The sequence below is a fragment of the Armigeres subalbatus genome, chromosome 2 (genome assembly GCF_024139115.2).
Source record: "Armigeres subalbatus isolate Guangzhou_Male chromosome 2, GZ_Asu_2, whole genome shotgun sequence".
NCBI classification, from domain to species: Eukaryota; Metazoa; Arthropoda; class Insecta; order Diptera; family Culicidae; genus Armigeres; species Armigeres subalbatus.
In genome coordinates this window covers 128,451,468-128,475,854 of record NC_085140.1, presented here as the reverse complement: position 1 = coordinate 128,475,854, position 24,387 = coordinate 128,451,468, and the positions used below count along the sequence as shown (strand labels likewise).

Sequence of the window (24,387 nt, the reverse complement as noted above, 5' to 3'; positions counted from 1 at the left end):
TTTTTTCTCGAATCACAAGTTATGTTTAGTATGGCTACTTTCTTCACAGTGCCTTTCTTCAATTTGCCCATTATTTTGAATTTGAGAACTATATGTTCTAAATTATTTCACTAAACGCTCAGCCACTGCTGAGTCATACAATGCGCATTCTCACGAAACGACACATATTTTGTTGCCGTCGAGAAGTTTGGTAACTATCAATCAAATAATCACTTTTTTTCCTTGCCATTTACACAAAACATGAATACCAATATATTTGTTCAAGCGCACCGCAGTCTTTTTTTTTTCAAATAAGTAAGAGAAAAACAGAAATCGACGCGTACCAATGAAAACACGAGTTTAAACTGAGTGATCTGCATGACGCTGTTTTCTTTATGTCTGCAATCCGCAAATTATGTAACTTTACGTCTAATGAAACAAGAAGTTAAATGGCCTGTTGTGTAGCGCATGTTGACAAATCAATTTAAAAGAAAGCATTAATTGGGACGTAAATTCCAGCCATATTTTGGATTATGTCATCAAACATTTACAACTTAAAGTGAATACGTCATATGTAAGATTCATTATTTTTTGGTGTGTAGGTGATTATGTACCCTACCAATGTTCCCTACGTATGGACGCATCGCAAGCTTTCTTGTCGGAATTATTTTCAGTGTATTTTCATCCGTTGCGACCAGTTACGACCTAAACATTGTACTCTGCTTGACTATACAGGAATATTTTAATATATGTATGAATATATGGGTTAAATCCACTGACACTCCTTGACACTGAAAAACAAATCAATTCCGCTAAGAAAAATATTTTGTTGGAAAAACTTTTTTCCCTTAAAAGTGTCAAGCTTGCGATGTATGAACGGTTGGAAGGGAACATAATCACCTATCTTGAGACACAATATCATTTAAATCAAAAAGGGCGTGTTTTCGCAAATCGAGTTTAAATTTTTTTTTTTTCAGTGTAGGGTTCAATTTGAATTGTTTCCAATATCTTTACTAGATGCTTTGACTGATTTTGCGATAGTCGCCCATACAACATTTTTTGTAGGATACATCGTTTTTTGATTGTATCCATTTGAAAAAAACATATAAAAAATTTGGCCTTTTTCAAAAGATAGTCTGGATCAAATTTGGTAAAACTATGTATGTACTTTTCTTTTTACAGCACCTCTTAAAATATTGAACAAAAAGTCAACATAAACCATAAGAACACTTGAAAGTTCTTTTTTGGCTTCATGGATTTTTATTACAGCAAAAATCTATTTCGATTTTAAGGACGGCTACGCAGTCTTGAATTATTGGAAACAGATGTGTATCTATCCGACGTTTCGACACGGGGATGGTGTCTTCATCATCCTTCATCGACACCATCCCCGTGTCGAAACGTCGGATAAATATACATCTTTTTCCAATAATTCAAGACTGCGTAGCCGTCCTTAAAATCGAAATAAAAATATACAGTCGATTTCTCAATAGTTCATCGCAAAAATCTATTAATTTCCTATTTAAAGTGGACACGGTGACACTTTGCAGCACTGGTCTCACATGACCATTTCAGTCAAACAACTTTTTCGGCCAAACGATCTTTTCGGCTAAATGACCCTTTCGGCCAAACGACCCTTTCGGCCAAATGACTTTCGGCCTAATAGTCTGTTCGTCCAAATGGTATATTCGGCCAAATAACTTTCGGCCTAGTGGCATTCGACCAAATGGCTTTCGGCCAAACGACCCTTCGACCCTTCGACGAGGATAAATTTAGGTTTTTTTATTTCGGTGAGAAACATCATTCACTCTCAACAAACATTGATAGCTGACAGAGCGCTTATTCAGCCAAATATAGTTTCCGCAGCTAAAAAATAGCTTAATCAGCCTTAATTATTAGTTGGAAATTCTCTAGAGCTACTCTCGGAAGATAAACAAAAATCGTGCGCGTTTCGGCGCTTTTCCTCTCATCTGTATTTTGCGTGATTTATTGTCGAGTAATTTTAAAAATGTATAGCCGGGACGGGATTTGAACCTAGAACATCAAAAATAATACCGTAGTGATGCGCTTACTCTGGTCTTGTCTGACACCACCACGCTATATGCATGTAGGCGTTAAGTTACTACCGTTTGCAATGATGATGGCACGAAAAGGCCCGCTAGAGCAGTGATGCTCAGCACTTTGAATGTTTTTATCCTTTATTTGCTTCACACGCAATAAAATTAAGCTTTCATCATACAAGTTGGACGAAAGCTTTCAAATATATCCATCAGCTGATGGTATTAAAAAGGACATTGGTGCCAAAATCACTCCGTACGACTTGATCAAAGTAAAATTACAGTGCTTTATCACCGAAAATTGTCCTATTCTGTGAGTGAGCATTACGAACCTTGCTAAATAAGTCACCTGAGCAGGGTTCGTATTGGTCACTCAATCTCAGGAGCACAGGAGCGTGAAAATTTTCGGGGAGAAATCGCTTTTCGGCAAAGAAAAATAGCCCAGTGAGTGATAACCAATTTTCGCTCACTTCGCCAAACGCCACTTCGCCACTTCAAACGTCGAGTCTTTTCGTGGCATCATGAATGAAAATGGTAGTAGCTTATGAGGAAACAAATAACTGAATGCTTTCATACAGATAACGTGGTGGTAGGGCTAGAGTAAGCGCATCTCTATGGCTATTACTGTTACTATTCTGGGTTCGAATTCCGGCGCGGCCACACAATTTTGTAATTGTTCTGCGGTAATACTCGCGAAATGTGAGTGAGTGGGTAAAAGTGACGAAACAAAAAAGGAATTTCATGCAAGACTTTCGTTTATCTGTCAAGGCTAACTCTGGAGAAAGGCTGATGGGTGAAAGATGATCCTCATGGGATCATTGAAAACTGAGGGTATTTGGGCTGGGTCTGGGTCATTTGGCATAAGTGCATTTGGCATAACGTCATTTGGCATAAATTTGAACTCCAACAAAAAAGTGGGTCATTTGGCATAACGGACATATGGCATAATTTGGAACTGTTAAATGGAAAGGGTTATTCGATGCATTCTTTCACTTAGTTAGAGTAGATCGAGGAAATGTTCTGATAGACGATAGACAATTTTCCGAAGGACGGACAAACGAAGCGGCAAACCTACTTCCGAGAAAGGAATCACATCCGTCATTGACTTATTCCAGAAAAACGCCTACATCCAAAAAGAGAATCTTGATTCCTCTTGCTTGATTTCGGACAAACAGCTACTTTTGAAGAATGGATTAAATCCAAGATTGTCTCAATCCGGGCAAATGCCTACTTTCAAAGAAGGAATCACTTCCACCATTGCCTTACCCCGGGCCAACGTCCGGGATTAAATTCACTACCTTATTCAGGAAAACGCCTACATCCAAAGGACGAATCACATCTACCATTGCCGTATTCTGGATGAACTTCTATTTCCAGAAAAGGAATCACCTTTACTTAAAAAATTGATCAAATCCACCATCGCCTTATTGTGGGCATACGCCTACTTTTAAAAAAGGTATCACATCCACCATTGCTTTAATCCAGGTAAATGCCTAATTTTAAAGAAGGTATTACAACCACCATTGCCTTATTCCGAACGCCTAATTTTAAAGAAGGAATCACATCCACCATTGCCCTAATCCGGGCAAAAATTGATCACTTTCACACTCGGCTTAATCCGAGCAAGCGCCTAGTTTTAATAAAGGGATCACATCAACCATTGCTCTAATCCGAAAATTTAAAGCAAAGGTCACATCCATCATCGCCTTATGCCATGCACACTCTTTCATTTAGAAAAGAGATCATATCCATTTTAGTAATTCGAGCAAATGAATACTTGTAAAGAAGAAATTATATCCACCATTGCCTAATTCCAGGCAAGCGTCTACTATTAAAGAAGGGATCACATTCACCATTTCCTTAATCCGAGCAAGCGCACACTTTTAAATAGGTGATCACATCACCATTTTCATAATCCGGGCGAGCGCCTACTTTTAAAGAAGAGGTCATATCCACCATCGCCTAATGCCGGACAAACGCCTTTTTTAAAAAAGATCTCATCCACCATTGTCTTAATCCGAGCAATCACCTACTTTAAAAACCCAGATTAATCCACCTAGCAGTGATGATGCCTTTCTCGTGCATTATAAAATATATTGAAAGAATCACATTAGAAAGGTCAAAAAAGCTCTTTAGGAGAATAGATCACATTTTTTCGTTCATTTTGCATGTTTTTGCATTAGTTAAAATGTATTGCCACCATTTTCGGAAAAAAAATTTTTTTTCGGTTTTGAATTTTTTTTTTTCCAAGGGGGGACCCTTGGGAAAAAACAATTATTTTTCAATTATTCCGAAATGCAATGTCCGATCGAGCCAATTTTCAATAGCAAACAATGGCACCGCATTCCCCGTCGAATGCAACTTGTTGCGAGTAAATCGGATAATGCTAAGTTCCAAAAAGTGTGTCTACAAAACTTGTACACATACACACATACACACACACACATACATACATACACACATACAGACATCAATATAGCGATGTTATATGTTAATGTTATTTATATCTGTGGAAATAATCGGATCGTTTATTGTTTGCCAAATCTGATTAAAATTGATCATTATTAATTATCTTAAAGATAAATCGTCTAGCTCAAACCTTTGTAGGGGTATGTGGCGGGACCATCATCATCATCATCATCATCAATATCACCTCAATTCGTCCAGCTGAGTCGATCGGTATATGAAAATCGGCCCTCCGGGCCTCCTATCAAAATTTTGTTTTTGAAGCAATATTATAGCCTTTACGTACACTTAGTGTACGAGAAAGGCAAAAAAGAAATTTCTTCCACCATTCCCCTAATCCGGGCAAGCGCTCATTTTTTAAGAAGCGATCACATCCACCATTGTCCTAATTCGACCAAACGCCTACTTTTAAAGAAGGGATCACATCAACCATTGCCTTGACCCGGGCAGACGCAACCCGATGGATCATTTATTTTTAATGGAGATATAACATTTATCATTGATTTATACTCGGCCGATGCATGCTTTCTTCGAAAGGATTATGTCTTTTAAATATTATTATCGAGCTCTGTTACATTCACCATTTCGGTTGTTTTGAGCACCATTTAGTTTAGTAACTAATTTCATGAACACAAAAAAAATTATGTCATATGTCCGTTATGCCAAAGACACTCACTTTGATCGTTGTTCTTAATTATGCCAAATGTCCGTTATGCCAAATGGTCTTTATGCCAAATGACCTTATGCCAAAAGGCGTTATGCCAAATGACTTCATGCCAAATGGTCCGCTCCCATTTGGGCTCATCTTCAGCCGTTTTTTTGGTAAAAATTTGTTTCAAATACACCTCATTCCTGTACTCTGTACTTAAAGTCAGCACTTTGCATTTTAACAAGCTTCACTCGCAGGATGTCCTTCGTAACTTTGTTGGTTAAAAGTACCAGTCTAGACTTCTGAGTCAGAAGTCTAGACCAGAGTGTAAAATAATCGAAAATTTTTAGTGAAGTCCATTTTTCTTCATTTGTCAGTTCACTTCCGACACATTCATAGTCGGCTCTGGACAGTCAATATTCAGTTGAATATTAGTCATTGAATATTTATGCACATTTTACAAATTGATAAATTATCTGAAATCTGAACACGTTTCAAATGAGTAAAGTGATTTATCACACAGGACTGAATCCGATTTTCATCCGCGAGGCACTTTCAGCGGTAAACATCAACATAAACAATGATAATTATGTTTTTTTTCTACACATAGTAACCACATTCAGTGACAGTCGAATGAATGAGTTCGTGGAGTAGTCGTCTGACTATGTCATTCTATGTTTTGAATATTCATGCGATGTTTGTCAAAATTCGGACCGAAGTTGCTTCATGAAGATGAATATTTTAAGCTCTGCTTCTGAGGTTCGTGGGTTCGAGTCATATCGATGGAACGTGGTTACTTTCAACACATTTTATTTTTAAATCCAAAACTTCCATATAATGTACATACCAACGTTTTAAGTTGAAGTAGTTAGATTTTGTTTGTTTGGTATTCACATCTGAGTTTTCAGAACATTGCAAAAAAGCTTCACTCAGATCATAGTTGATCTGAATTGAAAGTTATATTGTAGACATCTCCAAGTTAAGTGGAGCTTTCACTGGATGCAATGGCTGGCGGGTTGAGGTATTGGCAATGATTTATAAAAGTTTCTTCAAAGCAGACAGCAACGTAAAGCTTCTTTGTATTATTGAAAACGTGGAGTTTAAAGATCTCCTTCAATTTGGCGATCTCTACCATTGCTTTATCCCCAACAAAAGCTTTTTCCACAGGTTGCAAGTTCTCTATATTGTCCTTAATGTCCTCTGGAAAATGCATTGATTGAGGGCCACACATTGGGATTACAAACTCGACCAACATTGGTTCATACAAACCTGATCAGCTCAGTGTACATTAGATCTATGAACGGTTTTTTCCTCTAGAAGAAAACTTTTATAAAAGCATTGGAATACTGATACTTTTTGATAGTATCAGTATGCTTATAAACAGATACATTATCAAAGTCCTTCAGATCAAATTCTACTTAACAAGTTTTGCAAGTTTAACAGTCAAAGTATAGTCTATGATTTTTTTATATCTACTGTACTACCATTATTCGCATAACTGTCCCATGTGCTTGAGAATCCCAGCAAACAAGAGACAAATATGCGTATGAAGACAGTATACCATGAACCAAGATTCTTTATCACAGAAATTTAGACCAAACAAATATCAAATTTTTCATGTGCGAATTTTAATGGAACTTTGAAATCATTACGCTTTTTGACTGAGCTCATCTGACTATGCTCAATGTTTTGAACCGTCAAAACGCTAATAAAATTATTGTTTATGATTTGTATCTAGTAGAATTGGTTTATGACTTGGTAAAAATCAGCGAAAAAGGTAAGTTCACACGGTTTTCGCTGTAAATAGAAGGATTTTTTCTGATGATGATGAAACTACAAGTAATTTTTACAATAAAAAACAAATTGGCGGTGCAAAAATAGTGACTTAAGTGTCAGTTTCTCACTATTAATGACAATCCTCACGCAATCCAAATTTAAATCTACTCGCGTTTTTAAGGACACACCACCCAATACGGAAGCAACGCACAACTGTCATTTTTATTTTTTCGGCTTGCGTTGCTTTCGTATTGTGTGATGTGCCCTTAAAAACGCGAGTGCATTTAGTTCTGGATTCCGTGAGGAATGTTCTGACGATTCACTTCACATACACACAGTGAGTAGTGAGAATGAGAAGTTCGAAGTAACAGGAAACGTCTCACATCGCAATCCTTTTTTTGTTCACAAACATTTCTCGCTTAACTTTTCAAATGGACCTAAGTAACATTTTTTTGCATGAATTGATTTGAAAAGTGCCATCAAAAGCTTTCATATTGGTCTGTTACTTAGGTCCTTTTGAAAAGTTAAGTGAGATTTCTTACTTCTTATTCTCACTTAACACTTCTCCCAGTGAGGAAAATAAGATGTTTGAAGTGATAGAAAAGACGTCTCACTCTTATTTAAATCACTTGAAACTTTTCATGGTGAAAATTCTCACTATAATTTATCATTAATCACTTCGTAACCGGGGAGCTTATGCAAGGGCTTGCGATTGACCTAATGCAAACTGCCCATTTGTCTTAAACTGTACATGGAATTGATGCAAGATTGTCTTGTAATATTTGAGGTGCGTCGTGTCGTGTTCTCGCTTATCAGAGTGAGTAGTGAAAACAACCTTTTTAATTTTTACTTCTCACTTCTCACCTCTCATAGGAAAAAGGGGAATGTGAAAAGTCATATGATGTTTGGATTTATAGAAACATATAGACGAATAAAGCTGCAACATTTAGGAGTCTTCAGTTCGCGTCGCGAACAATAGCGTAGGATAGTCAATCCAAAGATGGCGAGCTCGATTCTTGGTCCGGTCTAGGATGTTTTCGGGAAACATTCTCGACTCCCAGGGCATTGTGTATCCATTGTACTTTCCACACAAGATACATACTCGTGTAATGGCTGGCATAGAAAAGCTTTCAGTTAATAACTGAGGAAATGCCAATAGAATACTAAATTGAAAAGCAGGCCAAGCTCCAGTTGGATTGTAGAGCCATAGAAGAAGAAGAAGCCGTAACATTTGTAGACACTGTCCTCTTGCGATTTGTGTCTTCATTAAAATTAAATGAGATTCATACCATTACCAAACAACACAAATATGGGTGGAAACAAATCCTATTAATTCCACCCAGCGGTAAATAAACGCTAAAAATTACGACCCAAGTCTGGAATTCGTTTCACTATGACGCGCCTTTAAGCCAACTTGCGTGGCTGAATGTGTTAAACAATTTCTGCAAAAGCATCAGTTAGACTTACACTTAATTAAAAAATCCTTTCTCCTGGGTGCCGATTCGCTACTCCGCTTTAACAGCTTTTCAATCCACTTCCGCTACTCTGCTGTCTGCTACCGGAGGCCGACTTGGACGAACAGCCGCGCGTTGAACCTGTCAATGCCCAATTTTTAAAAGCCCCCCGTCCAACACTTGTGGCACACCACTCAATTACAATACGCTGCTTTTATATGACTTCCACTTCATTTAGATTCTGCATTCGACAACATTCACATAGGGTTTCTTTGCTTGGATGGATGCGGTCTACTCACTATGGGAGGCCATTCACCAGTAAATCAAACCTTGCATCAATCTGTAAAATATCTACCGAAGCCAAATGTTAAACTACAAGTTGGTTATTTATTAGCATACTACCACCAAAAAGCAAAAGTAGGTTTGAAATTCCACAAACGAAAGCCATCCAGCGAAAGAAATTCCCCTGAATCAGAATTTAAATGTGTCACGTCATCTACGCGCGCGCGCTCCGTGGCGCGCCCGAAGTCTTCATCTGTTGTCAACTTTGTATCTTCTGTGAATATCTCCGCGAGAAACTCTCCCTCCGACCGATATGAACATCAACAACAACACAACGGAAACCGACACAACACCTACAGCTCGGCTTTCGACGACGCGATGGTCAGATTCCAAGGCGATCACCAATACACGTGAAAAAGGCACTTCCAAAACGAGACGATCCTAAGATGTTATACGGCGCATCGCGATATTGATTCAAGTTGTTAAACAATTGCTGCGCCGAAATTTGTTTACAATCTTGAAATTTTGACCTATTTGAAGATTACAGTAAAATTGCACTTAAACCCATATTTTTTGGGCGTTTCTACTAGTGTGCTCAATGTGTTTTTCATTATACTTTATACAGATTGCTTTACAAGATTCAAATCTTTATTTGAACGGAACTGGTCTGCGATACGTTTCTACGTGGCTTCGCAATTTCTTACTAACGTATATTCGAACAACATTTGATTGCCCAAATATCTCTAGGATCGCTATCAGAAAAAAAAACTATTAAGCGCCAAGACGATCACAGACAAATTCAATCAAAATTGGGAGCAGCCAAATCAACACTTCGGAGTCGCGTATTCCTCTCCTATGGCAGTGTCTCGGCCCGCGCGATAGCCCAGTTCGTTCCCGATTTCCGCACCATTGCAGCTTGCGCCCAATTCACACGCTTATTCACTTCAGGCTGCGATCTTATAGCAAAGGTATTTTCTCGATCCGCCACACACTACTGGCTCACTCACACCACCTTAGTACGCAAGCAACCAACGCGACAGCACAAGGGAGAGCTTTCGAATCAGCAGCGAAAATATGCGCGACTTTAAAGAAAAGATATATGAAAAACCCACATCAGCATCAAAGGTGAAAACTTCTTTTTGGTTTTCTCCTATTTTTATCTGTCACACGCGCCCGATCTACACTCACAACTCTATTTCTACGGAAACTGGGAGCCCAACGAAAAACGCATCCGAACCGTGCCACGACCCAACTGAAACTGATCGGTGGCCAGGTATTCTCGCACGATCGCCTCCCAAGATCGGTTCCTTCAGGTGTGCATACGATCGTAATTCAGCAGGTAAACGATTGAGCAAGAAAATACCTCTCTCGCGCTCCTATATTGCAATTCATTATAATGCACCTTCCAACTCTCCGAAAAGCTTATAATGATCCATTCTTGGTTTGTTTTTGTTGAATTTTCTTGTTTCATGTGATTCAAAATGAACTTTGAAGGCAAGTGTGGATTGCAATAGGGAAAGCACCTGCTTAAAAGTTTCCAAGACGAATGTTTTGAATTGAATTGGGATGTGTTCATGAAGTATAAGTTTATTTGTTGCCTTGAAGTTGGAACGAATCATGAATCTAAATGAAAGTCATGCCCCGGTGAATGAATTATAAAAGAGCGTAAAATGATTGGTTCTTGAAATAATCAGTGAGAACTCGAGTGAATATGATCAATAACTGAATAATGTTATCTTAGTAATATAGGACCTATGCATGAGAAATCCAGTAATGTATTGTTTATTACAGTTTTCGAATACTTAACCTTCCTACAGTGGTATGAGAACTTACACTTAAGGTATTCGGGTCAGTGTCTCGGATTTGACTTATCAATATCCCAGGACGTTCTCATTCAAATTTTCATGTTTCTTTACCCAAAATAATCAACAATTTGTAGGGGTATGTGGCGGAACCATCATCATCATCATCAACAGCTTACATTTTCTCCGAAAATGACATCATATTGATAATCGAATGGGTCGACAGTTGCTCTATGAATCAGGTGGCCGAAAATCATAAATCGGCTGACTCCGATACGTAAGCTCACCAAGAGGGTGTAACCTATGTAGCTGGCACTGGTCGATCTCGGAAAAATGTGCGGCTTAAGCGCCACTCCGTTAAGGGAGACCGCACATTCCTTTTTAATTTGCCCGGTGAGACTCCGCTTAGGGCGAGTCCATTGATTATTTCCGAAAAAGAAAGTGATCGAGCCAGCGCATCTACTTCCTACACCTGAACTGGGTATTTTACCTTATGCAACCTAACCAAACTGTCACCTGACCTGTTTCTCCAAAGATTCCGGTAAAACGTCCCTCATGCCCAACAAGCAATACAACTTATGCTGTACGTTATTTTCTCATCAACGGATATTCCACCTGTTTCCGCAGGAGGCGCGACTAGTATGGAAGAGACAACGCAAATACGCAAGACGCCACATTCATTTGCGCCACGCAACACTAATTGATCGACACGCAGTGACTAAACCATATTTCTAACACCTAAACTGAACAAACTACGTAGGTACTCCATGTATTGCTGGTAATAAATAACATTTATTTAGGGAAAATCATGGCCAAAAACAAGGAGATTTATTATAATAGCATGCTTCTATTTCGTGGTGTACGTACAACCTTTCTATCTCTAACCTACTCTAGTGCTTTTCTGTGCGTTTCTATTCGTCTTCTTCTCTGCTTGTGCTATACTCCATTCACATTCTTCACTCGACGATGCGGCGACCGATCTAGCTAGCTATGCACCCGGGTGGCTTACACAATAGGGTTGGGGGTGTTCCGAAAACTACGTGTACACGTTTTGATTTTACTCCCGCTCAACCGAAATGGTTATTGGACGTCGGGACGATTGTCCATCTGTCGTGATTCCTCGACCTATGGTCGGCAAAAAACTTCCTCCGAGGCGTCCTCACCGGACGCCCCACTCCACAAAAAAGATCGTTTGGAATAGGCGACTCACCGATTAGCTGCAGTAATTTGACGATGTGCTGCTGTGATGCATGCGCTCCTGGTACGTTGCGCGGCAGGGAGGGACTAGATGCCGGTTTAGTCGCGCTTCCACGTGGATGAAGACTTTCGCGGGGGGGCCGTCGGCTGAGTCTGGCCACGTTGTGGCTATTGATGACCACTGCGATGGGATAGCGGCGTGTTGGCGGGCCGCCGGCTTCTGATGGCTGCAAGAAGCCGTACTCTTCGCGTCGAAAAGCAGGAAAGCGTCGCTAGCAAGTAGATATAGCCGGGCTATTCACAGAAGATTTAGCACATTCACGAATTTCTTGATCAGCAGATTAAGCACTTTACCTGTTTCTTTTCTTAAACGCACACACTTTGTAAAGCCCTATTCTGAAGACAACTTTTGTTCTAAAGACTAACAAAGGAACAATGAACAGATTAAAATTAGAAAATATTGCCACGTCACTTAACTCACATTCAACGGATATTCGACTCGGACAAGCTCGCGACACTTCTACACTAATCTGCAGCTCGAACGAGAGTGAGATGTAACCTTGACCCTCAGATTAGGGAAGGTGACCTCGGCCGAACTACGGAAGTTCGATTTCCCGCGATCATCTTCGAAATAGCTCGGTAGTGTCAAAGTCTAAAGTCGGTTGCTCGCTCAGTTTCGGTTTTGATCGTGAATCTTTTTCCAAGACCAACTTTCTCAAAGATAACAAATGGTCCTGACCTTCGCGAATGTTCTCATGGATTATTACCGTCCTCGCGAGCTTTCACTAATGATTTTGTTTTATCTAATTTATGGCGCTGAATCTATTACCTCCTTGGCTATGGTGTCGTACCAGTTGATTCGATTCTAGTCAACGACGACTTTGATCAATGATCATGAATTAATCATTCTATCGTTTCTTATTCAAGTCTATCATTCGAAAATGTGATCATTCTATAACTAATCATTCACGACGATGGAGCGTAGGCTACATAACACCAGGCTTGTTTTACGAAAATTTGGTTGTAGGACTACAACCAAATTTTCGTAAGGGCAAATCCAACATTGTAACATTTACAAAATATTCTACAAGAAAAATTCTTCGACTACATCCAAAGTTTACTTTTTACGAACATACACGAAAAATAATTTAATAATCCCTAAGTCTACTATTTACAATATTTAACTAATTAACTGTCTGGTCCTTATAAATCAGTACGGAGGAAATGATCACATTGTAGTTTACTAGTAGGTGGTTCAACACATAAATAAATTTTCAAACATCACAAATCCCCAAAAAACGGCATTTGAACTGAAATATTCACATTTTAGTCAAAGCCTAAACCCCAATTACTCAACACAACATAAATCCATAACATACATATGTAACTCCAAATAACAGGTGAAACCAGTCTGGGAATAACTCCAATCATATTGTTGGAACGATATCCCCTTCCCGATCAAACCGCAACTATTTTGATCTTAGAGCGCCACACCATGGCTATTCCTTGGTATACGTGACGCACTAATACACAAAACGTAGACCCTAATATAAATCATTAACTCAATTGTATTATGAGTACCGAAGTTACATCGGCACATAAAACATAAACAACCGACAACATTTCCAAACACTTTACACCGCAGTAACGTTTCTAATGCCTAAGCACATAGGCCAACATGAAACATTAACTCATACTACGTGACATTTGAATTGCACATTAATTCAAGTTTCCAACACCAAATATGCTATTTGGCCATAACGAAACGAGAATAAAATGCTAAAAAAAATTCCCACCCTATTCCTATGCAACATACGACACCCATACATTGAACCTCCCACAAATAAACAACAACGTCAGTTGAGTGATAAAGTGCATTACCAGACGGAGTGAAGTGTGTTGTGACCCGGTAATTTTTTATTAATTTTACTTACATTCGGGTCAAAATAATCATTGGATGGACGAAAATATTACCAAGGTAGGTGGATTGAACTGTTTTTAATGTTTATGTTTTTGTTTTCCCAGGAAATCAACCCAAGGCGACGGATCTACCACCCGGCGGGAGGATTTGTTTACATCCTGGACGAGGAAGAATGGCTGGACTGAATCATATGATTCTGCCGCCTACTTTTGAAGAACGGATACGTATTTGCTATTGCTGTTCTTCGAAGCACGAAGGAGAGTTGATTCCGATTTTCAGGTGAGTTTATTGAGCAAATAATAATATTCTATTTTCAGTTTTAGGTATACCAAATATGCATCAGACAGGAATATTGCACGGCCCTACGATGATGTTGCATGAGGGTCGCATAAACGACGGCCGAACAATTTTTCCAATTCAGCCGTTGTGTGCTGATTTTAATAAATGAAAAATAAATAAATATCAAATCTATGAATAGTGAATAAATAAATAAATAATTTAAATAAATAAATAAATAATTTAGTAATAAATAAATGAATAATTCAGCAACGAATAATAAATCAATAAATAAGTAAATAATATAATAAATAAGCAAATTGTAAATAAATATTAGAATAAATAATAATAAATATTTTCTATAATAAATAATGAAACAAATAAATACGAAAAGGCATCAAAATCTGTACATAATATAGTGAGAGATCCACGAATAAATCTATAGCTTTAAGGTACTAAATTAGACGTAAGACTCGATGTTCACTACAATACTAACATTAATCCACAAAAAAATTGAAAGAAACACCCCAACATAATTTTGAAAAGTTTGTTCCGTTATATATTACAGCTAGGGAGAGACAATCATAAATACAAAAATAGATTTTTCTAGACAACAGTTTCTTTCTTAGAGATTAGTTGATCTGCTAGCTCGATTTACTCGGGTGTGCTCTTCATCGTCTACCTATATGGGGTAGACCTCCGAGTCTTAGACGGTCATCATCTGAGAACCCTCGGTCTCTAGACTCTCGATTTTATGCTTCACGCTTAGTTACTCCTCATCAACGCTGTATTAGCTCCGAGTTTCTGTTAAATAGGTCATCGTCCTGGAGTAAACTCCATGGACTCGCTCTGTCTTCTGGTCGAGAGGGTAGGCATGCGCAGACCAACAATCTTCAACAAAGATCCTCCTACTAGAACAATCCTTAAGTGCCTAGTCCAGCACGTCTGTGAGATTTCTTCTAGGAGTCCAGCTAAAGCTTTTCCCCTAGGAAGCACCCAGTAAATAACGTTGTTGTGGGGCTGCTCTGACCAAATGGCCAGAGCTAAATCTCACAAACGGCGGTAAAAGTATTTTAAGCAACCAGAGCGAAAGCATCATGGTGCGTTGTTGCTACTCAACCGAGAGCTACATAGCTTGTTAATAGTTTAGCTCAACTGGTTTTCTTAATAGTGGACCTATGGGACCAGCTTCTTAAGAAACTTGCAGTTGAAGATGCCAAGTCTCTTCCCATTTACGTCTTCAAGATCGTAGCAGTGGGCTCCAACAATCCGCTTGACTACAGCTTGGACGTACTTTGGAGCAAGTTTAGAACAAATACCCTTCCCCTTGTCCGATAACTCCATGTTCTTTTTCAGGACTTTTTCTCCTACAGAGTACGTCGGACAATTGGCATTCGAACGCAAGTTATAGTAGGTCGCATGCTTTTTGTAAGCTGATTCTACGTTGCGCCTCACTTCGTTGTGCAGTTTTTCTCGTTCGATGGTATTCGGCGAAACAGTAGTCACTGCTGGAGCGTCTCTCAAAGCCCGGAATTCGGCTCCATCCGAGATCATATTCCTGCCGAACATGATAAAATACGGAGTGTATCGTGTCGCTTCATGGACGGAATTTCGAATGGCGCAAGCAATGTGTTGCAGATTATTGGCCCACTCCTTATGGTCCTTTTTTATCGTCGCTCGAATGGCTGTCGTTATGACACGATTAACGATTAAATCCTGTACCAATCAATTAGTTGAACAGAAATTAGTAACTTTGAATAATTCAAACAGCTGGTACAATCTAGATCTTTTACGTCTTAAACGTAAAAGAGATAAGTTGTACAAAAAATGTCGTAAAAGTAATAATGAAAATCATTGGAATAGGTACCAGGTTGCGCGGAATAAATATTCGCAATGTTTAAAGCATACTCGATGCGAATATATTCAGAGGAAAATTTATCAGCATCAAAACAACAGCAAAGAGTTATGGAAAATATTAAAATCTTTGTTAAAACCTAGTTCTTGTAAACCGCGATCCATAACTTTTAATGGCACATTAGAAGAGTCAGAAGAAGTAATTGCGTCTAAATTTAATGATTATTTTGTCAACAGTGTTTCAACCATTAACCGATCTATCGAGTTAGTGGATGAACCTAACGAAATAAAACAGCCAGTCAACAGTAACTTAAGATTTGAAAGTTTTCACCCCATAACATTTCAAGAACTTGAAACGATTTGTTTTAATTTAGGGAAAACGGCTGGTATTGATAATGTTAATGCTAAAATTATACAAGATTGCTTTCATGTCATCGGACACAACCTGCTGGACCTGATAAATGAATCATTGCAAACTGGGCACGTGCCGCAAGTTTGGAAGGAATCGTTAGTGATTCCAATTCAAAAAGTTGCTGGAACGATTAAAGCTGAAGAGTTTCGTCCCATCAACATGTTGCACACAGTAGAGAAAATTTTAGAACTTGTTGTTAAAGGCCAGCTACTTATGTATTTAAATAGTAATAGCTTGTTAATACCGGAACAATCGGGATACCTCCTGCGAAACCGCTTAGAACTTGGTATTAGCTAAATGGAAAGAAAGCATAGAGCGTAAAGATACGATTGTTGCTGTGTTCTTGGATCTGAAACGCGCTTTTGAGACAATTTCTAGGCCCTTATTGTTGAAAAACTATTGAGCGCTTTGGAATTTCGGGTTCTGCATACAATTGGTTTAAAAGCTATTTGTCTGACAGAACTCAACGGACTGCTTTTTAATGATTCTGTATCTAATCCCGTGGAGAACACCCTCGGAGTGCCACAGGAAGTGTATTGGGGCCCCTTTGTTTATTATGTATATAAATGACATGCGACAGGTTTTACGTTTTTGTGATATAAACTTATTCGCAGCTATTTATTGCAGCTAGAGACTTAGAAGATGCGATTGAACGCTTGAATGAAGACTTGCATTCTTTAAGTAGATGGTTAAAGTACAAACAGTTGAAATTGAATATTAGTAAAACAAAGTATATGATTATTTTGCGAAATCGTTCAATAGATAATGTCTCTGTGAAAATTGATGACGAGACACTTGATCGCGTACGGGAAATTAAATATCTTGGCGTGATTATTGATGATAAATTGAAATTTGACCAACATATTGACAATGTCATCAAGAAAATAGCCAAGAAGTATGGAATCCTCTGTCGACTGAAAACGAATTAAATATTGCTAGCAAAATACAGTTGTACAAATCAATCATCTCTCCTCACTTGGACTTTTGTCCTTCCATTTTGTTTTTAGCAAATCAGACACAAATATCGAGATTGCAGCGTTTGCAGAATAAGATTATGCGTTTGATTTTGAGATGTAGCAGATTCACTTCCTCAACTTTTTGTTGGATGCTTTGCAGTGGCTCTCCGTGAAGCAAAGAATTGTGTATTTGACAATGGTGTTCATTTTAAAGTAATTAACGGATTGCTGCCTCGATATTTGTGTGATCGAATTGAAAGAGGAAGTGACATTCATAGATATAACACAAGAAACGCGGAAGATATAAGAACACCGTACTTTTTTGCATGGAGCTTCACAAAAATTCTTTGTTTTTTAAAGGTATCAATTATTTCAATTCGATGCCTACACATATCAAACGTGCAACTACACTATCACAGTTCAAGAGACTTTGTGTTTCACACGTAAAAGCTGCCTTTTAAGCAGCTACTTAGTTGACTTTTTATAATTCAATAAATTTTGTATCTTGACGAAGTTTGACCTACGGATTGTTTGTTTGGACAATTGTATTTTTTTATTTATTGAGGCACTGATAAACTGTTTTGTTCGCCTCGATGATGATGATGGATTTTATATATATTGACGTAATTGTAATTTGACCTTTTTTTGTGTAGTCTACAAAAGTTTGAGTCTGTGCGCGCAAAGCAGATATGGATGATTTTTAAAATTTATGTACAGACTTGCGCATTTTCAACTTTTTGAATGATTCTTCGGATTAGTAATGGGCTATCTGGTAGAGTTTTGTTCCCGTTGTTGAAACCTGAAACTTTTGATATTAAGTAGTCTTGTAAAAACATGAAACGCGATTTTTGGTGAAACTTTTGAACTCCGTGCGAGAGGTATCAAAAGTTTTGCATTTTTGTATAAACTTGTAGTATCACTACCGATGCTTATGAGAATCTGCATATGAAAACAACAGTTTTTTTCTTTGTAATATTTGTGCTGAAGACTTATGGAAAGTTATCTAATTCATATCTGTGATGATAATCAGATCATTTTTGCTTTTGGCAAATCTGATTAAATTGTTTTTACAATAAATTCAATTAATTATCTTAAAGATAATTCGTTTAGCTCAAACCTTCCGGGACCATCATCATCATCATCATCATCATCATCAACGCGTTCTGAGTCGTTGATTTGCGGATGATAATTAGGCGTTCTCCAATGGGTTACGCCGTACCGCTCAAGAAGATTTCGGAAAAGTGAGGAAACAAATTGCGTCCCATTGTCGGATAGGACAACTTCGGGTGCACCAAACAGTAGGAATACATTGTTTTCCACAAACTGAACAAGGGAATCTGCTGTGGCCTGTCGAAACGGCTGTATCAGGACGAACTTACTAAAAAGATCTGTGATTACAAGTAGGCAGGTACTACGGTTTTTCCCTGATGTCGGTAGGGGACCAACGTAGTCCATCGTTAAAAATTGCCATGGGTACTGAGCAATTTTCTTCTGCTCTGCCATTGGAGGCGTTGTATTTTTGTTTGTTGCCTTGCTAGTCTGGCATGTGAGGCATGATCTGCAGAACTTTTTTACTTGGCTGCTCATGTTGGGCCAAAATAACGCTACTTGACTGCGGCCAACGTTTTTCTGCCCCCAAGTGTGCCTGGCTATGGAGTTTATTCACGATTTCAATCCGTTCAGGCTTTGGCGGGTATTTCTTCCAACTGAACCTTGGATCTTCGACTTTCCCTGCAATCTTCACATACTTCAGAATCTGACCATCGATTACCTGAAAATCCGGATATTTTGACGGATTGTTCATTATTCCAGCCGCCATTTCCTGGTAATCCGCATCGACTGCTATGGCATTAATCGTCTCCACTGACCTAGACAGACAATCTGCAACAATGTTGTTCTTTCCCTTTCTGTATTCAAGTTCTATATCGTAGGACTGTATCTTTAACGCCCATCTCAGAAGTTTGGCGTTCCCCGATTCAACGCCAATTGTGAACAGCCACAGTAGGCTGCGGGCGTCGGTTACGACCTTAAACCTTGTGCCCTCGACATAGTGTTTTCCTAAAGTTTTGGATGGCCAATAAGACACCTAGGCATTCTTTCTCAACACTAGCGTACTTTACGTTGCGTACTGCTTAACTTTTACTAAAGTACGCTATCACCCTTGACTGGCCATCAATGTCCTGAATCGATGCCGCATCTACCGCGATGTCCGACGCATCCGACTCAGCCATAAAAGGCTTGATGAAGTCGGGATTTCTAAGTATAGGACCTGTTACCAGTTCCACTTTTAATTCTCGGAGAGATTTTTCGGCATCCTCCGTCCAGCAAAACTTCCTCTTTGCTTTTCTCAGAAGATCTGAGATCGAAGCAATAATCCTGCTATATTCTCGAATAAAACGCTAGTGGAATTCTACTAGACCGAGTACCCGTCGTATGTCTTTAATATTTCTTGGGCGGGCGTAGTTGAGAATAGGTTCTATGCTAGAATTGTCGATTGACAATCCGTGTCCTTTGTTAATAAATGACCTAAATAGGCAAATTTCTTCCAACAAAACCTGCTTTTGTCCAGAGAGTTGGTGAGGTTAGCGTTCGCTAATTGCTGCGCAACGAATTTTAGAAGTCTGACATGTTCGCTAAAAAGTCCTGGTTGCGATCACAATGTCGTCTAAGTACACAAACACGAACGGTTCGAGATCAAAACCTATCACGCGGTCCATTAGACGACACATGGTAAACGGGCGTTGGTTAACCCAAAGGGACAAACCTTGAACCTGAATAAACCCTTGGGGTTCGGAACGCCGTATAATCCCTAGATTCCTCCTTCAAAGGAATCTGGAAATACGCGTCCTTCAGGTCTACTACCGAGTAGTATTTAGCTTTCCTAGTCGGTGAAAAATCTCCCCATGTTCCGCATAGGATACGAATCCTTTGGTCCAGGAGTTGATTTTTCGTGAGTCTAGGCAGACTCTCAATTTACCATTCGCCTTTCTCACCGGTACTAACGCGCTTGCCCACTCACTCGAGCATTCTTCTATGGCGTCCATCCTCTTATACCGCTCGATCTCGGCCTCCATCTCGGCTTGAATTGCCGGAGAGCATCTGTATAAGGCTTGTCTTCGTGGTGTAGCTTCCTCTTTTAGGATTATCTCATGCTGTATGAGCGTCGTCCTTCCTAGCTTATTCTCTGTCGTACGAGGGAACATTTCGATCGCCTCGATCAGCACTGTTCTCTCTGCTGGGCCTAATTCATGTTCGGTCTCGACTGTCTTCGGGGTCGTCTTCGAAGGCTCTGGTAATTCCAGTGCTGGAATGTCAAGTGTTTCGTCCGGTTCTGATTTCTTGATTTCCGGAAGTGTCTGAATCGGCAGCACAGTGAAATCGATCACCTCTAGTTCCACGGTGTCCCTTCTCAGTGTAACCAATTTCTCGAAACCTTTTGGTCCTTCCATCATTGGGTGGATCCCAAAGGCTTTCCAGAAATTGTATCCAAGAATCATTTGTCTGCAAATTTGAGGTACCACGAGCACCGGTACAACTTTCGTTACACCATTGAACTCGATTGGTAGTTGCACATATCCCAGACTCTTGTGAACCGTTTTGTCTGCTGTTACTATCCTCAAGGGGCTTTCTTTCATAATAAGTCCATTCCTTTCAGCAATGTCGGCGACGCTGGTAACGCTGACGCTCGCACCTGAATCCAATAACGCATCGTAATCTGTACCAAAAATACGCACCGTTACATGAGGGCATCTCTCTGCGGTTGCCCTTACCTCGCATAACTCTGCCTCTTCCACGTTTAAGTCCGGAATCGAACAACCCTGAAGGATGGAATGCCGTTGTTCCCTTCTCTGCATTCCATCTCTAGTTTCCCTGACACGTTCTGTTGATTCGCCCTCGGGTGATTCGGGCAGGTTACAGAAGTCTTTCCTGAGTACCACATACGTAGCAAAATAGACGTTTCTCCTCACGGCAGTATCTCCACATATGTCCTGGCTTACCACAGTTCCAACACAGTCCAGTAGCTTCTCTTGGTGCATCGAGTCCCGCCATTGCTATTGGTGGGTTTGAAGTTTCTGGCGCTCTTCTATCCGGTTGCCTTCGTTCATCCTTCGGTCTTCTGTCCTTATTGAACCTCCTGTCCATCGCATTGACCTCCTCTGAATCTGAGTATATTGACAGTGCATCGCCGGAATCATTGCCCGCCTCTATCTGATGAACATTTCCCGTTGTTCGATTCTGTACCTCTCGATGACTTCTGAGCGTCGGGTCATTTGCGTCTATACGGTACGCATAATATTCGAGAGTTCGCAAATCCCTAACTGTTCTGCATGCCAATCGTGACCTATAATGTGGGCGCATGTTGTCCCATATGATCTCAAATATGCGCACTTGGTCCAACGGAGTACTTAACAGTTTATTAAGCCGCTCTACCTCCATTTTGAAAGTCAGGAAGCTCTCATTCCGCTGTTGCTTTCTCTCGTATATTTTTTGTCTGTTTCCTTGATCCCTATTAGGATTGCCATACATATAGCGAATCCTTTCTTCGAAATCAGCCCAATCGATAAACTCGTCTGCGTAACATAGGTACCAATCATACGCTTCTCCTCGTAATATGGTATGGACCCTTTGTAACAACAACCCATCAGAGATTCTGTCCATTCTGGCTAATCGGCGTACTTTGTGCAGAAAATCTTCCAGTGATCTTTGACGAGCGTCCCAGCTGAAGGTTAGATGCCACTTCTCCATCCTTCTGTCTGCGTTCATGATGTCCACCTCGATGTTCCTTTGGCTGTACCTACTTCCCTGGCGTTCTCCTCTAGATTCATTTTCGGTATGTTCTGACCTTGCGTATTCGTTCGCTAGTCGACCAAGTGGTTGGCGGCCTAATCTACCTTCTCGTCCCTCGTCCTCTATTGTCCTAATTCTACACCGTTCGTGTTGATTTGCCTGATAGTGTTCAGCATACGATTCCTGAAACCTTCCTGGTTGCTGGGCTACATTACTTCGTATTATATCCCATGTCTCTGCCTTTGTTCCGAATATAGTGGATTAGTGTTTCGTCTTGGACATTCATCTTCCCATCTGTTCATCTCGTACTCATCTTCGCTTATCTGGGCTGACTGCTGCCACGATGCATACCTTCCTCCTTGCCGCCCCATCTGATAACTTTGTTGACCATCCGTGTGATTGACGCCTTCACCTCTTTGCCTCTCCTCTTCTCTCCTGTAATTGAAACGATCGTACCTTGACTGCTCGAAATTGTTTAATCCGTCTTGTCGGGTTTGTTCTTGTCTTTCCTGATATGGCTCCATTCTCGTGAATCGTTTGGAGTCACTGATCAGATTGTTATAAGTCTCAACATCTTTTGACTGCATTCCCTTGTTCTAAACTAGAATTGTCGACCAGCTTACAAAACTTATCCAGTTTCTCTTGTAATTCCAGAATTTTAGACTCATATGACTTTGTTTTCGCTTTCTGTTCTTCTAATTGTTTCCTCAACTCCTTCTCCACACTTTCTCCTATTTCCTCTTCATGTTGCTTGTTCTTCTTTTTTTGTTTCATAAATTCCAACGACTCCGCTCCCGTCTCTTTCTACATTTTTACCATCTGTGCTACTGTTACTAGTTTCTGTGTTAACTGTGTTCTTTTTTAAATGCCTGTCCTCTGTAGTTTTCTTCCCACTAAATTTGCTCAACAAACCATTAATTTCTCCTTCTAGCCGATTTTTCAATTGTTCGCCTTGCGGCCCACGAACCTGCAACCGCCCAACTCTCAACGAATAATGTTTCAAACGAGAAATACACCTATCATCCGGTCCTTTCTCCAATTGTTTTCAATAGAACCAATTTTTCCCAGAATAAAATCAAAAACTTGATCCACCGTACTTTTCGATCCATATTCCTCTCCTCTTTCACATCATCAAAGAAAAGATTCCTCAATAATCTTTGTTTCGACTCCAAATCACTTCTCGTTTCCTCTTCCCTATTCCTAAGAATCAATTCGTAATCCACCTCTTCATTCGTTAAGTGATCCGCCCTTGGGAATCTATGAGCCATTTTAGTTTTATCTGTACAACAGCTTTAGAAAACCCAGAATAAATATATATATATTTTTCTTAATGCCGATTCTCTGTACTTTTTTTTTATTTGCTTTACGAAAATATCTCCGTAATACTTGAAATGCACTATATCCTCAAACTTTATCTCCAGATACTTCAATATTTCAACGTAAATCCCAAACAATATACATCATACAACCAAACATAAGTAACAAACTCTAAAAAACTCATGAACATAATTTAACATAATAACTTAATATGGACCATAAGAACTAATATGCAAAATTTACTCCAGATATTCACAAAAACCTACAATAAGACCTTTCAGTTGGGCGCCATTTTGTAGCTGGCACTGGTCGATCTCGGAAAAATGTGCGGCTTAAGCGCCACTCCGTTAAGGGAGACCGCACATTCCTTTTTAATTTGCCCGGTGAGACTCCGCTTAGGGCGAGTCCATTTATTATTTCCGAAAAGAAAGCGATCGAGCCAGCGCATCTACTTCCTACACCTGAACTGGGTATTTTACCTTATGCAACCAACCAAAACTGTCACGCTACAAACTGTTCCTCCAAAGATCCCGGTAAGACGTCACCCATGCCCAACAAGCGATACAACTTATGCTGTACGTTATTTTCTCATCATCGGAGATTCCACCCGTTTCCGCAAGAGGCGCGACTAGTATGGAAGAGACAACGCAAATACGCAAGACGCCACATTCATTTGCGCCACGCAACACTAATTGATCGACACGCAGTGACTAAACCATATTTCTAACACCTAAACTGAACAAACTACGTAGGTACTCCATGTATTGCTGGTAATAAATAACAACATTTATTTAGGGAAAATCATGGCCAAAAACAAGGAGATTTATTATAATAGCATGCTTCTATTTCGTGGTGTACGTACAACCTTTCTATCTCTAACCTACTCTAGTGCTTTTCTGTGCGTTTCTATTCGTCTTCTTCTCTGCTGGTGCTATACTCCATTCACATTTTTCACTCGACGATGCGGCGACCGATCTAGCTAGCCATGCACCCGGGTGGCTTACACAATAGGGTTGGGGGTGTTCCGAAAACTACGTGTACACGTTTTGATTTTACTCCCGCTCAACCGAAATGGTTATTGGACGTCGGGACGATTGTCCATCTGTCGTGATTCCTCGACCTATGGTCGGCAAAAAACTTCCTCCGAGGCGTCCTCACCGGACGCCCCACTCCACATAAACAAATTTCTTTTTAACCCCTT

At 39.7% G+C, this 24,387-nt stretch overlaps 1 protein-coding gene across 8 annotated transcripts in view; it reads right to left on the bottom strand.

Moving 5' to 3' along the window:
• The window catches only part of LOC134210838 (filamin-B), a 233,224-nt gene that overhangs the window by 135,995 nt on the left and 72,842 nt on the right, over positions 1 to 24,387 (bottom strand). Inside the window, exons 1-2 of one of the 8 annotated variants that reach the window (XM_062687173.1) lie at positions 9,776 to 9,918; positions 8,395 to 8,732 (exon numbers count right to left, since the gene is read on the bottom strand). The exons of 3 other annotated variants lie outside the window; for them this stretch is intronic. The gene's annotated coding sequence lies outside the window, so the exon portion shown is untranslated. Of the gene's footprint in view, positions 1 to 8,394; positions 8,754 to 9,775; positions 9,919 to 24,387 lie in introns of those variants that run through there. 4 more of the 8 variants (XM_062687174.1, XM_062687177.1, XM_062687176.1 and 1 more) reach the window with 4 other exon arrangements.